This window comes from Ambystoma mexicanum, chromosome 5p (assembly GCF_040938575.1).
Source record: "Ambystoma mexicanum isolate Mex_15411 chromosome 5p, UKY_AmexF1_1, whole genome shotgun sequence".
Classification (NCBI taxonomy): domain Eukaryota; kingdom Metazoa; phylum Chordata; class Amphibia; order Caudata; family Ambystomatidae; genus Ambystoma; species Ambystoma mexicanum.
Window position 1 is genome coordinate 536,639,719 of NC_090930.1, and position 16,914 is coordinate 536,656,632.

The following is a 16,914-nucleotide window of genomic DNA, read 5'->3' on the forward strand; positions in this document are numbered from 1 at the left end:
CTAGAAAATATATTTACAAATAAAGGTTGTTTCTCAGTGACATTGGAAGATGTGAAATGAATGAGGGTGCATACGAAATCCTAGTGTGAACCAAGAAGTATAAATCTACCCTTGACAACTATTGTGGCTGTGTGTGTGCTTTGTAGTTGAATATTATGCTGTTTTTTTTGTGACCGTGTATTGGTGATTTGCTACTGTGTTAGAATTGTGGAAGTGCGAAATTGCAAAGTGAAGAAGGTGACATTTTAGTGGCAAAGTCGGTAGGGTTTCATAGTATATGGGACTTTTTTATACTGCAGGATTTCCACTGTCATGTAATTGTCGGTAGTAATTTTGAATAACGGACAATCATATTTGGCATGTTTCCAATTTGCATGCAAACAGTGTGCGTTGGAAGTACAGGAATCTATTTGGGTTCCATGCTGTGTAATGCAAATGTTGTTATGCAATGCACTGACATAGAGAGATGTAAAATGAATTGGGGTGCATAGTGGGTTGGGGGAGACAGTAGTGTGGATGAGGTTTGCTAACATGGTTTTCTGGGTCTGCTTAGGTGACATGTCCATTGAAGTCTAGTGCAGTGGGGATGGGCTGTAAAGGGACGACATACATGTTGATATGTTTTGTTGAGTAGTAGTAGTAGAGATTAATGTGTAGGTGAAATGTAGGATAGTGTGTCTGGCTATTGGGCCAATGATGGTTGATTAGATTAAAACAGGTGAGGCATTTGACTTTACATGCTATTGGATGAGGATGACTAAGAAGGACTGATTACATGGGTGTTAGGAGTGTGAAGGTTGTGACAGAGCAGTTATGTGAGTAGCCGTAGAGTGAATGTTGTCTACCTGGAGTTGATCTACAGTCTTTAAGCAGAGGGTTGTTAAGTGTGAAAACTGGATCTGGATGGAGTAACTCAGTGCTAGTGCATTATTTTGCAACTTTTTTTCTCTTGATATCTTTGTCATGAATGGTTTATATATAGTGTTTGTATTATGTGTATGCTTTATTTGAAAAATAAATATTTTTATTGTGTTGATTCTCAAAGGAATCTTCACAAAACATGCAGAAAAGATTAATATAAAACAATGACAAAACATACATATATGGCCATTTCGCATTTTCATTAACATCTTGATCACTTATATCATCTGTATTCCTCTAGAATACATATAAAGGTGTACCATGAAGATCAAATAATCATCTAAAATCTTATTTCATATGGGCATATAATCTATATATCCCAATTTAGTGATTTAAATGTAATGATAAAATATACAAAGTCACATATAAAAGATTTTAGAAATATCCAAGTCTCTCAATTAATCAAAGTTATAACGTTACTTAATTTCTTCAGGTGAGATTTAATGATAGAAGAAATCTAATGATAGCAATTTTTAGAGGTTTGAAATATTTCATGCCATTGAATTTCAGGTGTTAGATTTCTGAGGTCTTTGAAATAGATTTTCAAGTGAGAGGTCTGCTCGACTACGAGCATCCAACATGCTGTTAACAGATGTTGGAGATTTTCTGACTGATATATTTATTTGCAAAATCTGCATATGTTATCGGATTTGGGGATGAGTTTCCATTTTGCTAGCACATCATTTGTTCTCCATATGTTAAGCCGAAATCTCAGAAAAGCACTTCTGTATAAGGGGGATGGAAACTTGATTAGGTGTGATTCAGGAATTCAATATTTTTTGAAGCCATATGGGTTGTTTTCGAAAATCTATATGTTTCAGGCATAGGTTCTGAGTGCAGATCCTGTCATGTTGGTAGAGCTTCTGCTTAGCATGTGTCAGATTTTTCATTAACAGCTCAGGTGACATATTTGCCTCCCGCAGGATTTTCATGGTTTCCTGCTTCCATGTGACAATAAAACTATGATTGGAAGTTGCTAAATAGTGAGATAGAACCTGCAGTAGGGATTCTGAAGTGGAGGATATAAGGAATTTCCTATATAGAGAGCAAAGTTTCTAGGGATAAGAACTATATAAAGAAAGTAGACCTAGTTCATGCCTGATTATGCACCCTTCTTTCCGGACTGTAAAACTTGAACCAAATAATTCATCATAATTCATGTTTGCAATTTTTGTGACGGAACATTAAAAAAGCCACATCTTCATGTTTTCTAACTCAATGTGATTTTTACTGTCCATAATTCCTCTTACATTTTCAATATCCTTTTTAATTGATTGTACTTCTTTTCCAATATTAATTGTTGTTTTAATTGTTTTAATTAATCCAGGATTAGTTTTGTGAGTAGTTGTTGTAGTGTTTCTTCTTTGATTCTTTGTCATACTACAATAACTTCTTCACCTGTTTGATAACATTTCACATTTTATGAAAAAATTGAAGATATAATACACTTTAAAAATAATCGCAAAAACAAATAGCGGGCCCTAGGGTTGGAACCGTCCTTGCTAAGCTCTGTCTATTGTTGTGGTACCCTAATTATTGGTGCAAGGTCACAGGATGCGTTTTGAGGTGAAGCCCACACCTCTTTTTAGTACGATAGAGGTTTTTTTTCCTGGATACCTCGTAAATTGTTTTTTTTGAAAAAGTTGATTTTCCAAGCTTTTTGCGTTAGATTAAAAATAATTGTGTTGGTTGTATAAACAATTAATAGTAGACAATCTATTTTATTTTTCTTTTTTTTTTTTTTTGCAAAAATTCATTTTTAATTATAAAGTATACATATGTAGAAATATACACAGTATGTATATGTCTAGGGTTACACATGTAGTAAACAAAAATTCTGAATGTTTCAAAAGATGATAACTGTCCTTAGAAACATGAAGGACAAATGAATGCTCTTTATAATACAGAAGTGACTAATTGCTTTTTGAAGAACGCATTAATGAAAGTTGTACATACATGATGGCCTAATTATTGCTATTGCTTTGAAATAATCATATATTTATATGAAAGAAAAATTGATAGGCACATAAAAAAGTGCCTGAAGCCGAATTGCACAAGTTAAACATTCAAACCACCTAAATAACACATAGGGCCTAACACCTTCACGCCAAATTGTTTGAGAAGCACACTTGCAGATTCTAGTCAAGGTAAAGATCTCTCTGCTTCTGTAAGTAAATGCAGCGCTGGATTCAAAACCTAAAAGCTGTCCTTGAAAAAACCTATCCAGTTTGAAATGCAAAGCCTTGTCCATAACCTAGATAAAACTATTTTTTAAATTCTCTTTATTAATTTTACAACATGTTAAACTTAATAACCAGCCCCCTCGCACAGGTATTTTCCAATGCCATTCCCTTAGTTTAGGTCCAGGAGTTTGAGCCGTTGAGGGCACCATTGTACCCTGAAGTCCGCCTTCAGAAAGGTCCAAATCTCACCCCAGTCTGTTGCAAATTTGTGCAGGGATTGTTCATCGCACACGTGAGCCATTCTAGGGCCACCAACTCCCAAATTTTGCATAGCCACTCATGGATCGTTGGGAGGGTTGGCTCCTTCAATTTTTGGGCAATAAGAGTCATTGCTGCCAGTGTCATGACTACCGTGACCTTCTCCCTGCCCCTGCTTTCCACTGTTGCCCCTTCCTCTTTTATGCCCAACAGGACCTGTTGTAGACTCCTACCTGTCTTTTCACCAAATGCCTGAGCTTGTGCCTGTAGCACCTCCTTCCAGAAAGGCTTGATCTTAGGGCAGTCCCATGATTTTTTTTTATATTTGTTTATTACATTTAGTTAAACATACAAACAGTAGGGCCTTGAATTGGCCGCATACAACACCTTTTGAACTCCCCGCCCCTACCCTGCACCACCCTCCCTCCCTCCCTCCCTCCCAACTCGCAAGACCATTTCGCTCTGCACCGCAAGGTCCTTTCCACTTTATTCCGCAGTGATCATTCCACCACTGGTACTCTCGCTTGATGAGTCCACCATCTTTGGGCTGAACAGCGTTTCTGTGAGCTCCACCCATTGGAGTAGGTCGGCCGAGGTGTCCAGCCTTTGCTGGCTTCGGGCGTTCTCCCAGGCCCCCGTTTCAGCCTGTGTCCATCTCCGGAGGTCTTCCCACCATGTTACTAAACACGGGGCCTGGGGGCGTTTCCAGCACATGGCGATGCGTCGCTTCGCAAGAATGTACATTAGGTCTTTTAGCTTATTCAGTGGCTTGTTCTTCCGGTTCCTGGGGTATCTTCCCAGGATGCATGCTGTGGGCGTATGCACCTCCAGGGTGACGTCAGCCTCAGCCACTTTGGTTTTGATTAGTGTCCAGAAGGTTTGTATTGCGGGGCACCCCCAGAACATGTGGGTCATATCTGCGTGGGGTTCGTTACACTTGGGGCATCCCCTGCTGTTGACTTCGTTGAATTTGGAAATGATTGCCGGGGTGAGATATGCTCTGTTTGTTATGTAGAACTGTATGAGCTGAAATCTGGCGTTTCTGGATACCTTTTTGTGGTATCTTGTAATGGATTCCCATTCGGCATCTCCAAATTGCTGTCCAAGTTCCATTTCCCACTTTGCCTTGCACTTGAGGCTGTGCTGGGTAGTACTGTCTAGCAATGTTTCGTAAACCCTGGAGGTCTCATGGCCCCCTTCCGCCGCCGCCAGCAGGCTCTCGATCCCTTCGTGTCCTGTGTCTAAGTTTTCTACAGATGGCCAGCGGGCAGCCACCCTCTTCACTACAGCATTGTGCAGAAGGAATTGACCCGTGTGTAGGCCAGAGATTTCCTGCAGTTCAGCAAATGTCAGGATGCCCTGGTCATCCACTAGGTCCCCCAGGGTGGCAACGCCACACAGCTCCCATGTGTCTCTTATTATTTTCCAACTCCCCGGTCTGTTTACCATGAGTGCAGCTATCGGGATCTGTGGGGAGTAGGGGTCCTTGAGGCTCATGGATTTGCTGGCTCTTTTCCAAATCTGAGTTCCGAGTTGGACTAAGTATGGGTATCGTTGTTTTTGGCATGGCTCGACCCACAGCAGGTCTCTCAGTAGCGATGGGGCGATGCTTGGCTGCAGCAGGCGGGTGTCTGTGGAAGCGCCATCCGCCATCCACTGGATCACATGTTTTAGCTGACCGGCTAAATAGTACAGCTCAAAGTTGGGGACCCTCAGGCCTCCCTTGTCATAGGGTCTTTGCATCGTGTCTAGGGCCACTCTGTGCCTTCCTTCTTGCCACAGGAATTTCCGGCAGAGCTTATGTAGGTCGTTAAAGAATTGATGTGGTATGTTGTATGGCACGTTGGTAAAGTGGTAAAGAAACCTGGGTAATGCTACCATCTTGAGCAGCCCCACCCTGCCAGCCACCGAAAGCGGCAGCCTGCCCCAAACGTTCATTGATTTCACTAGGCCTTCCTTTGCCCTGACTGTGTTGAGGATGTGTTCCGTCTTAGGGTCTCTGTGGATCACGATGCCCAGGTATTTAAAGGAGGTGGGTTCCCATTTCAATTCTAGTGTAGGGAGCTTGTCGGCTGCAAGCTCGCTCAAGGCCGCCAGGGGGAACAAGCAGGATTTGCTATGGTTGATGTGAATGCCAGTGACTCTGTGAAACCCCTCCAGGGTCTCTAGGATGTAGGGCAGTGTGTGTTCAGGATTCCTCAGATAGAGGAGCATATCGTCAGCGTACAAAGAGAGCAAGTGGGATACCCCATCTATTTCGATGCCTACGTCCTCATATTCCTGTCTGAGGTATGCTGCCACGGGTTCGATGGCGAGGATGTATAGCATGGGGGACAGGGGGCAGCCTTGTCTAGTACCTCGGGATAACCTCCATTTGTCCGAATAAGTTTTATTGGTGCGCACTCTGGCCTCTGGGTTAGTGTAAATGAGTGTAACCCATTTAATAAAGCTGGGCCCCATCCCCATTTTGGACAAGGTAGCTTGGAGCCACCTCCAGCGAACCGAGTCAAACGCTTTTGAGGCGTCTAGGGACGCTACTGCGCATTTCTCTCGTCTACCCTCGGTACTGTAAATAACATGGTGTAGTTTGCGCAGGTTTTCCGTGATGGTTCTACCCGGCACGTACCCTGTCTGGTCTTGGTGGATCAGGATCGGGATGGCTCTGCGCAACCTCATGGCCAATATTGATGTCAGAATCTTGCTGTCCACATTTAATAGGGACAAGGGCCTGTATGACCCACAGTCTGTGGCATCCCTATTGGGCTTTAGCAGTGGGATGATGGTTGCTTCTCTCATGGTGTCCGGGAGGTAGCCTAACTCATACGCCTCATTGAACACCTGGGACAATAACGGGGCCAGTGTATCTTCGTAGGTCTTATAGAACTCTCCTGGGAGTCCGTCTGGTCCAGGTGCTTTCCCGGAGGGCAGCGATCTGATGGCGGTCGCTACCTCCTCAGGGGTGACAGGGCCTTCCAGGGACTCTGCCATTTGTTCCTCGAGGTGTGGTAGCCTAATGATGTCTAACACATCCTCTATTGCCATGTCAGTGGGGGGTGAGGGGTCAGTGTATAGTTTCTGGTAGTATTCTGCAAAAGTGCGGTTGATATCTATTTGTGAGTATGTTTCTAGCCCTGCTACATCCCGGATTTGGCAGATGGGTTGTCTAGGGGCCTCTCGTTTACATAGCCACGCTAGCAACTTCCCAGGTTTGTCGCCTAGGGCATGGCTTCTTTCTATGTGTTTGGCGTAGCTAAGCCTCCCGAGCGCCTCCCAGTGCAGCAGGCAGGCCTGCTTTAGTTCGACTGCTCTGCATATTTGGGCAGGGTCCGATGAGGCTGTAGCCTCTAGGTGTTGTAGCTCGTCCTCTGCACGCGTTAGCTGGGTGGTGATGGATTTTTGGGCGCCCCCTGCGGCGGCTATCATGTCCCCCCTTATCACTACTTTGTATGCCTCCCAGGCAGTGTTGATGTGCTGGACACTGTCTCTATTTATTTGCCAGTAGGTGGATGTGCATTGCCCTATCTGTTCACAGAATGCCTTGTCTAGTAACGCTTCACTCCGGAGCCTCCATGTGGGTATAGGGGGTCTGGGCGCAGTTAGGGACCATGTGGTCATCAGAGGGGAGTGGTCCGACAGCACTCTGGCCAGGTATTGAGTGTCTTCAAACGCGTCTAAGTGTTCGTCGCTAACCAGTATGCTATCTATTCTAGTGTGTACTGCATGCGGTGGTGAATAAAAGGAGTAGGCTCTACCCTCGGGGTGCTGTGCTCTCCAGAGGTCGCATAGGGCATATTGTTGTGTAAGGGCCTTTAATATTTTTGCGGGCGGGGAGGGCTGTGAGTGTTTACTGTCTGATCTATCCAAGCGCGGCTCTAGAGTACAGTTGTGATCCCCCCCCCCATATGACCGTGCCATTCCGGCTTGGGCTCAATCGGGTATACAATGATCTAAAGAAGACCGTGGCGTCATGGTTGGGGGCATAAGTGTTGACCAAGCATAGTTCCTTGCCTTCTATAGTGCAACGTATCTGGACCATTCTACCTTCGTCATCTATGTTAGTGTGCATCACCTTGATAGGCACGTTAGGGGCTATCCATATTAGCACCCCTCTGGCGTAGCTGGAGTACTTGGTGCCTATTAGGGTACCCCTCCACACCCCGGCCAGCGCTGCTAATTTCCGTGCGTTCAGGTGGGTCTCTTGTAATAAGGCAATGCCTATCTTATGGCGTTTGAGGAAGGTGTAGACTCTGTGTTGCTTAATATAACTGTTCAATCCTCTAACGTTCCATGTCATTACTCTGATCGCATTAGCCATGAATGTGGTGTGGGCGAGAGTACGTGGGTGGGCCGTCCAGTGGCGTCTGACTCTTGGTTCGGCGGCCTATCATGTGGCGAGTGAATCTGATCAGTTCCATTGGCATCTTTGGGTGTTTGATTGGTTTGCGGTGTGTTCGTTGGTCTTGATCTTCTTTGTCCCCATAAACATTAACTGGTAACTGAACTTTTAACATAACTCGTCTAGCGGGGTATCCCCCGTTCTGACATTCCCGTTTCTGCTCCATGGACCTAAGTCCCTAGGTGCCCTACGGGCGGGTAATTACCCAAAAAAAAGGAGATAGTTCTGGGGCGGGTGTGGCTTCACCTCCTGATTGTAGCAAGTGTGAAGTACTTCCGTGGTAAGTGTGGCTCCGGTCGCATCTGGGTTGCCGCTCTTCGTCTGGTAGTTCTGAGTATGTGGCAGGTGCTGCTTGGGGATGGTATGAGCGATCTCATGGGATGGGCGGTTTAGGCTTGTGCTGTTTCGGTTCCCAGTCTGGGATCTGTGCTCTGTCCATCCAATCAGTCGCTTCAGCGGGAGTGTCGAATAAATGGGCCTTGTTGTTGTGAAGGACCTTCAATCTGGCCGGGTATAGGAGCATGTATCGCAATCCAGCATTTTTTAGTCTGGGTTTGGTGTGGTTGAACATAGCCCTGCTTCTCTGGACCTGTAGGGTGTAGTCGGGGTAAATGGTGACCTTGGCGGATTCTCGCTGTATGGAACCGCCCAGCCTGGAGAATGCCAGGATTGCTTCCCTGTCTTTATAATTCAGTACTTTGGCTATTATAGGCCTGGGCGGATTTCCAGGTGGTGGCCGTCTGGCTAGGGATCGGTGGGCTCTCTCAATAGTAAAGCCTTGGGACAGCTTCCCCGCGCCAATCTCATGTATAAGTAGGTTTTCAACATAGTTCGTGGGGTCATTGCCTTCGATCCCCTCGGGTAGGCCGATGATCCTGATGTTACTCCTGCGGGCCCTTCCCTCTGCCTCCTCGGCTCTATCTTCGAGGTTCTTTACCTTCTGTACCAGGACGTCCACTTCCTTTGAGAGCTTAGCTTTGGACTCATAGTGTTCCTTTATTTGGGTTTCTAGGGTGTCTGTTCTATCAGCAATGGATCGCACATCCTGACGTAACAGATTCACGTCTATGGCCACAGCGTCTATTTTATTTTCCATGGTTTTCTGGAGTGTCATGATGGCTCCCAGAAGTTGCGAATTCGATGGTTCAGGCACTTCTGCGTCTGGTGCCTCATTGCTGGCGTGGGTGGCGTGGGTGGCGTCCGGGCCGGGTGCCCCGGAGGCGGCAAAGGATTCCATAGTGGTCTGTCTATGTTTGCCTCTGGCGTTTTTAACCGACATGGTTTAAGTGGTGTGGCGGCCGCCGAGTGCTCTGCTGGCCGAGTGCGTTGCCCTCTATCCCTAAGGGGGTAGGGGTGATCCGAGGCAAAGTCAGGGCGTTAGGGCGCTTGTGGCGCGGAGGCCTCTGCAGGCTGGTTTAAGCAGACGTTCAGGGGTTAAGCTTGGGTATAAAAGGCCCTCTGCTACAGCCAGGGCGCCCCAGGGGTTCTCGTTTGTTTCTGTTCCCTTGACTCTCCGCTCCGCTCCGATCACTAGGGGAGCCCACACCCTGTGTAGGCCGCTCTTCACTCTGGGCCCGCCACGCTGGCCCCTGTTGGCGTCCCACACCAGCGCCCCGCTCCACCCCCTGGTTCCGGGCCCCACCGGTCCGGGGGCCGTGAGGGGGCAGGGCCCTCGGCTTTGGAAGCTGGGGGGATAGAGATCTCCGCTCCCCCCACCGACTCCTTACCGCCCTTCTTCGATCGTTCCGCTGTCTCCTCCGGGGGCCTTGTTGTGAGGCCGCGGCGCCCAGCAGGACGTCCAGTGGCGGGGCGCCCCAGCCGGCGTAAGCAGCTCCTCTCGCCCCCGGGCCCCTCGGCCGCTCCGTAATGCCTCCCGGAGCCTCGTCCCGGCCGGCCCCACTCTCCTTCCTCCACTTCGCCGACCGGGTGCACCGGAGCGCCGGCCCCCACCTCAGCACGCCAGTGCCGATCGCTCGACACCCGCTCCTCCCCGGCAACGGCCGGGCTCCTCGGGTCTGGTGGTGGCTCGATTCAGGCCGCTGATTTTCACAGAGCGGCGGACATCTATGCGGCCGCCATTTTCCAGCGTCGGCGTCTCTCCCCTTTCATGCGTCGCGGTGTCGGAATAAGGGAACGGATCTGCTCCAAGCCGCAGCTGCCAGTTCCCCAGTCGTTCACGGTCCGATGAGGCTATTCTCAAGTATTTTTGCAATTTATATCTTCAGTTGGCGGCGGATCGTTGAGCGTATCACTCTGAGCTCTTCCAAGGTACGGCTTCCTCACATGGCGGTTGGCCACGCCCCCTAATAGTAGACAATCTATATGTGTTTGGTGACTAATATTTCTTTCTTAAAATATTATTATTAGTCTCATTTTACATATACATAAAAGTGACGTGTAGTTTTAGGAGATTGTGCTATTTTTAGGGTACATTTATTTTGGATTAAATATTTCAAACATGCAGGCCATTTTTAACAGTTCATTAAGTATTGGTGGCATTACATTGGGGGAATCACCTACTCGAAGTGCAGCCCATTTCCATACACATTACACATGAGCCCCAAGTTTGTTTTTTTTGTAGTGCTTGTGCAATTTCCAATACGCATCATCCACTTGCAGGAAACTTGCACCACATAATTGATCATAATTAATGTTCCTACGCTTTAAAACAGAACATTAGATGGGCCACTCTTCACATACATAAAAGAACTACAAAGCTCCTTTAAGAAACATATTTGCAACAAATATGTATGTCTGTTGTTATCAGCAGTGCATGCCGGGGATGGAAATCATCATTCCATTTCCTATGCCATAAGGCTCCACCATGACCGCAGCAGAACCAAACAACTCCTATTATTCACTGCACCTACCCTGCATCCTAGTTCAGTGTCCACTATACCCTAATAATGTAATCAATGGCCACTGCTCATGGCTTGCAACCATGGCAAGTCTCCAAATCCATGGAGCATAGGATTCCCCAATAAGCAAATCAGAGTACACATTTGCATTTGCCGAAAGGTCAGGCCCACTACCCAGACACCACATGTATATCACTAGTTTTTCTACTTACATTCTTACACTTTGGAAAAATAAACACAACTTATTTTTCCTAAAACATGCATGCAGGCCCTTTCTAATGCTCGTCGCACAAGTTTGATGTAATCTAGTCCACCAATTCAGGCTGTAACCACAAGCTAAATATGTTTCCCCATTCAAACCTACCACTTCGGCCATGCCACATGCCACAATCAGCAAATTCCAGTACACTTCTCCTTGCTAACACCCACGCCCATTGCCCAGTCACCATAGTTATATCACTCTGTTGTGTACTTACTATTTATACTTAAAAAAAACAAACACAGGACATATTTACAAAACCATGCTTTCCAGTTCTTGCTGACACCCTCGTACATATCTGCTGCAATCCCATCCAGTACTTCAACCTGTACACATAAGCAAATTTGTTTTTCCCTTTCAAACCTATGCCAATTTCAAAAAACCTTGCCACATAGCCGGTCCCTTGTGCAAATGGCCACTTTCACCCAATTGGTCGTCCCTCGTAGTCATGGCCATTATCCAGATTGTCCGGGTCATGACCTTATGCCATGACCCAGACAATCTGACCACTGACCATGGCCACAAGCTATACTTCAATCACCACAGATATATCACAATTGTTTGTACCTACATAATGACACTTGTCAAAAAAGATCATGCTTTCGGGTCCTTGTCAATGCTCCTTACACGACATTGCTGGAAATCCGCCCATGTTTTATTTATTCAAAACTGTCATAATGTACGTCCATACAATAGTCATATGACTTAGCACCCACTTCACAACATCCACTCAGACTTTGCACAAAGGTTGGGTCTATAATATTTCTGAAAATGTTTGTCCACATTCGTCAAATGGCAAAAAAGTTATAAACAATTTAAAAATGTTGAGACCCCCCTCTAATATTGCCCGCTTGTCATAAAATCCCACCAAACTTTGCATAAACATTTATATCTAGATCTGAAATATGTTTGCAACCTTTTCTGCAGATTCGTCAAATGGCAGCACATTTATAAGCCTTTACAATATTTTGGGCCCCTCTTAACAAAGCACCACACTTTGCAAAACAATTCAGAATCAGGTCTAGAATAAAATTGCTGAATTTCATGCAGTTTCATTGAGTGGCGCCAGAGTTGTAAGCCATCAGGAATCTGCTTTTCACCAACCCTGTAATACACAAATAAGCATAGATGCCACCGAATATCTAAGATGTTCGTGGACATCACACGACTGTCCGGGGTCCGGGACTGTGTGCCCAGTAAACTGCCATTGACAGCTGCAAGTATTTCTGTAGCAAATAACAGTACAGCACCAAGAGCATTAAAACAAAAAGAGTGTTTCCTATTTAAAACTGTTACAACCTCTGATTTCTGTACTAAAATAGCATTTCCTAACAAATACTAAGTTTTACATAATAGGAGTTTGTATGCAAATATGCCCAGAGCCAAGGGGGCATTCCGGCAGCTCTGGTACTGCCCAGATTTATTTATTGAAGCCCTCACAGTAGTCAGAACCTTTGGGCACACTAAATATCACACCACACCAGCAACAAAAGAACATTCTTTTAAAAAACTATTGTTTTCCTATCACCCAAAAAATCTTTTGATTAAGAAAGCATTGTGGATAAAATCACATTTCTACTGCTCTGTGATAAATCTTTCATTTTGAAAACAACAAGCATATTTCATAATTTTATATCATGCACCTCACTAAAATTCTATTCCTTTCCTAATGAACAACTTTAAATAATTATTTCCACACATGTTCTACATATACAGCAGCAGCACTTCATTGTTAACAAATACAGTAAAAAACAAAGAAAACCACAGAGCCCCATTATGAACATATTATCAAATCAAACTTTCAACACAACAATCACCAACAACTGATTAATGGCAATCATATTTTATCACAGGTAACATGAACTGCAGAGTGTGAGTTCTGCAGTGAAAATGAGAAAAGTAGACAAAAAGGGGAGTTTCATACTTTCCAAAATCAAGCCCGCAAAAAGAGGACTATATTATAAGAAAACAAATGAAATGGCTGACATGGTGACTGCAACATATCACAATTAAGCCCTGGTCAGCATAAAACATAGCCGCAGATATTGATCGCAACTACAAAGCTCATTTGTAGCCGCAGGTACACGTACATTTTTCTGCAAGCCCCAAATCAAACTAAATTGGCCTTCAAATCTTCAAATACATGAATAACCAAGTACATGAAATAACATACACAAATACAAATCTGTACTGTATCATCCACATAAAAGTATGATTATTGCACATAAAATGTATATTTACAGATGCAGCTTTACATACACCCGTGGCTCCAGCTGCAACGAATGAAACGCACAGTAGTATCGACGCGCCTACACACGTGCTTTTTTATAGAAGCAGCTTTACAAGAGCCCCGCTTAGATATCTGTTGATAGCTGCGGCAATCCGCAATAAATTCGAATTCAAAATTGCATTTCCACTACACCAAACTCCCAAAACTGTCCCCAACAAGCCTACCAGCCCCCCATTAACTCCTCATAATCCTCCTCCACTCTCCTAGTGTATTATAATCCCCCAAAACACCCAATGCATAGAACATGCCTCCCCACTCAATATTTCGGATAGCCGCGACTACCACACGTCCACAAACACACGACGTGTCACTTGCTCTTATATTGCCCCGGCTGCAATGGTGGAGGTGTCTACCCGCGACTAGCAATGCTGCATGCTGGGCGGCTGTTTGTTAGCCGCGAATACTAACAATAGCACCATCCACCAATTAGAAAGTACATCACACACACAACATACATACCCTACTCACACAAACTACTAGATATTCAAAGTAGGAATTATTTTCCTGCAAACAGACAAATACTGCAGATATCATGGCTGCTTTCAAAACTGTGGTTGTTTGGAGACAGTTGGCTGATGGTTGCAGGGTTTTCTAAAATTGTTAAATCTGACAAGTACAGGGCACCCAGACGTCATACTAACTTGTTATCGCCGCCCTATAATATATGTGTAGCTGGTAATATGGTAAATGTACTCCTAAATAATATCATGCATGTACTGCTGGGGTTATTCATACATTTCCATACAGGCCATTGATATATAAATTAGTTCTGCTCTATTTGCACTGATGCTTTGCACGGTTCCTATCATAATGGTTGGGTCTCTGTCAGAGGGGCTTTTCCTATAGAGGGCAGTGTTGTTCCTTCATCATTCATCCTTAGCATACATGCTTCTTCATAGCTCATTATTTTACCCCTACCCAATTGTGACCCTCATTGAATACATTTCAATGTACTGGCTGGGAACGTAAGATGTTATATATTCTTTGAACACTGGCTTGGAAACTGGGGCTTGGGAACTGGGCTAAACTTATGTGTCTCAACCAATACGTGTGCAGTATGTGTCCCTTAACTCTGGGGTCTGGTACTTCTTTGTTGCTTTTTCATGACCTCTCTACCTCAATTCAGTCTTGGCAATGAGTTTGCCCTCCTTACCTCAACCATTCACTGTGCAGCATTTTGTCTTTCTGTGGGAAGTTGCAACTTGGTGTGCATGCGCTGGTATTCTTCTGCCAAGGTGGTGGCGGTCTTCATGCTTCAGAGATGGCTATCTGGGTCTTGAGGCCTATGTGTATTGTTTATTAAATTAGTGTAAAGGTTCACTTGTCATTTGCTATCATTATGAGTGCCCCTAATCCTTCCCTGACTACTGTTAGGTGCTACTATACTCTTTAAAGATATGTGGTTACATTCAAGTGTAAGGTCTGTGCTAAATGGCTTACTTGCCTCTCAGGAATATTACTTACTGAAGTATGGTTACTAGTGCATTTCTGGGCCTACTCAGGGAATTCTGTATGCATGGGGCTGCTTTCTCTATGTTGTGTGTCTTTTCACAGAGGCTTTCATAGCTTGCATTTTCATGCTTTTTGGGGGGTGTTGGATGTAGTCCCTAACACATGCGTTATTTCCACTGGTTCCACTACCTGTACTGAATAAACATCTACTTTATGCCTACAGTTCATCACTCAAAATGTTGTGCATGCTGCATGGGCAGATTTCAATTCCCCCCTTTCATTCCTTACATAAGATCCAGCCACATAAAACATTTGATATGGGGTTTGTGAGGAACGGTTAGCATTGGGACCGCACCTACTGATGCAAATATAATTAGAACTCTAAAAGAAATAACAACCCGCATTTCAGAATGTCTCAAATCAGCTCAAGTACACATTCTTTCAAATGCTCTTATGTGGGGAAGCAGGACAGCCTGTACACTAATTTATTGTCTTAACTGTGTCTTGCAGATTTGAAATTAGTAGTCCACATCTCCAAGTAAATCTAAAGGAGAAAGTTTGGGAATATCAAATGAAGTCTATACATTTATTTATTATTTATTTATAGGGCACCGAAAACCCGCAGGCATCAGGACACCAAACAAAACCACAGGAGTACAACAACAAGAGACGGGACATTCAGTAACAATTTATAGCCAAAGGAAAGCATTGATGGAAGAGTAGAGTTTTCAGTTGTCGACAGAACATTTTATGTTCCTTCAACAATCTGAGATCAGGTGGGAGGGAATTCCACATTTTTGCAGCAAGAACAGGGAACAACCTTCCTAAGCTATTTGCAAGCTTGTATTTTGGGTTTTTAACCATTGCTAGTGGAGATGACTGCAGCTTACATTTTTGATATAAGTTGAAAGCATACCATTTAGAGATTTTTGTACAATTATTGACGCCTTGAATTGTAGACGCACAGTAATAGGAAGCCAGTGTAGGTCCTGTTGACTGTGAGTAATATGCTCCCTCCTAGATTTGCATTTAATGATGCGGACAGCATCAATTTGTATCACATGTAGATCATGTATGTTTTTTTTGTGGGCACCAATCAATAGGGAATTTGTGCAGTCAAGTCTTGATAAAATAATTTCCCATGCAAAAGATGAACAATTAGCCTCAGATAGGAAAGGTCAAAGATTCCTCAATAGTTTGAGTTAGTATGAGCAGTTTTTCACAGTCTGATTAATATGAGTTTCAGAGCAGAGCGAGAAAACTAAATTGAAGCCTTTGGTTTGAAAGGATAGTATGAGACCTTTCCTCCTGATGAGCCACATTAGAGTGAGTGCCATAACTGGGTCTTCCATCAATTTCTTATTTTATTTATTTAGTGTGTGAGTTAGTTTACAAAAAAGAAACTGTACACACATATTCACATAAGCAGATAATGCACAAACACAAAATGTAAAAGAGGACGAGGAATTAAATAGGATTTAAAAATGTTCTCACAAAGAGTAATTAGGGCCGAACATGCCACAATTAAATGCTTCACAGTTTCACCATTAAATTTACAACAGTGACGCAAGCGATAAGTCAATTGGGCCCTTACCCGACCACCAAAGACATCGTTAGTTAGAAGTAAATTTTGTTTAATGCGTAGCCATAAATGTATAAGGTGATTTGAAGCATGTTTGCTCATATAGTTCTGACATGAAAACAAACCTAAGACAGCTTTTCAAAGCTCATGCAGCCTGTAGCCAGTGAAACAATGACAAATGTAGATGACAGCTGTTTCTATGTTTCATGCGGCCTGCAGCCATTGATAGCCAAAAAATGTTAATCAAATATAATGTTCGTCAAACATACAGCACACGTTTTCACAGGAGGCTAGTATGCACACTTGCTGGATGAATATTTCTTGGCCTCACCAAGGGTTAGGAAGTGGTGCTTCCCTGTCTGGCAGATGAGCAAACCAGAACAGCAGATAGGTGCCTGTTTTAACTGCACACCAGTAGGAACGAGCATTGACTATCTGATAAGGACTCAAGAACAGGAAATTGCCAGACACAAACAGAAGCATTGTGCATATCTGAAAATTTAAACATATAACAAGTGAGAGAAATGTCTCTTCACATAGCCAAGGGCAATAGAGTACAGTGGAGGCATTCACTGAATGGGTGCAAAGCTCTCATTGAAGAGGTGCAAGAACCCACCTAATGGAGTTGTACACAGGAGACCTAACTCAGCGAACACAGCAACACGCTCAGCTCTAGGCTTTACTTTTCCAGATAGCAGATATGACGCATGGATAC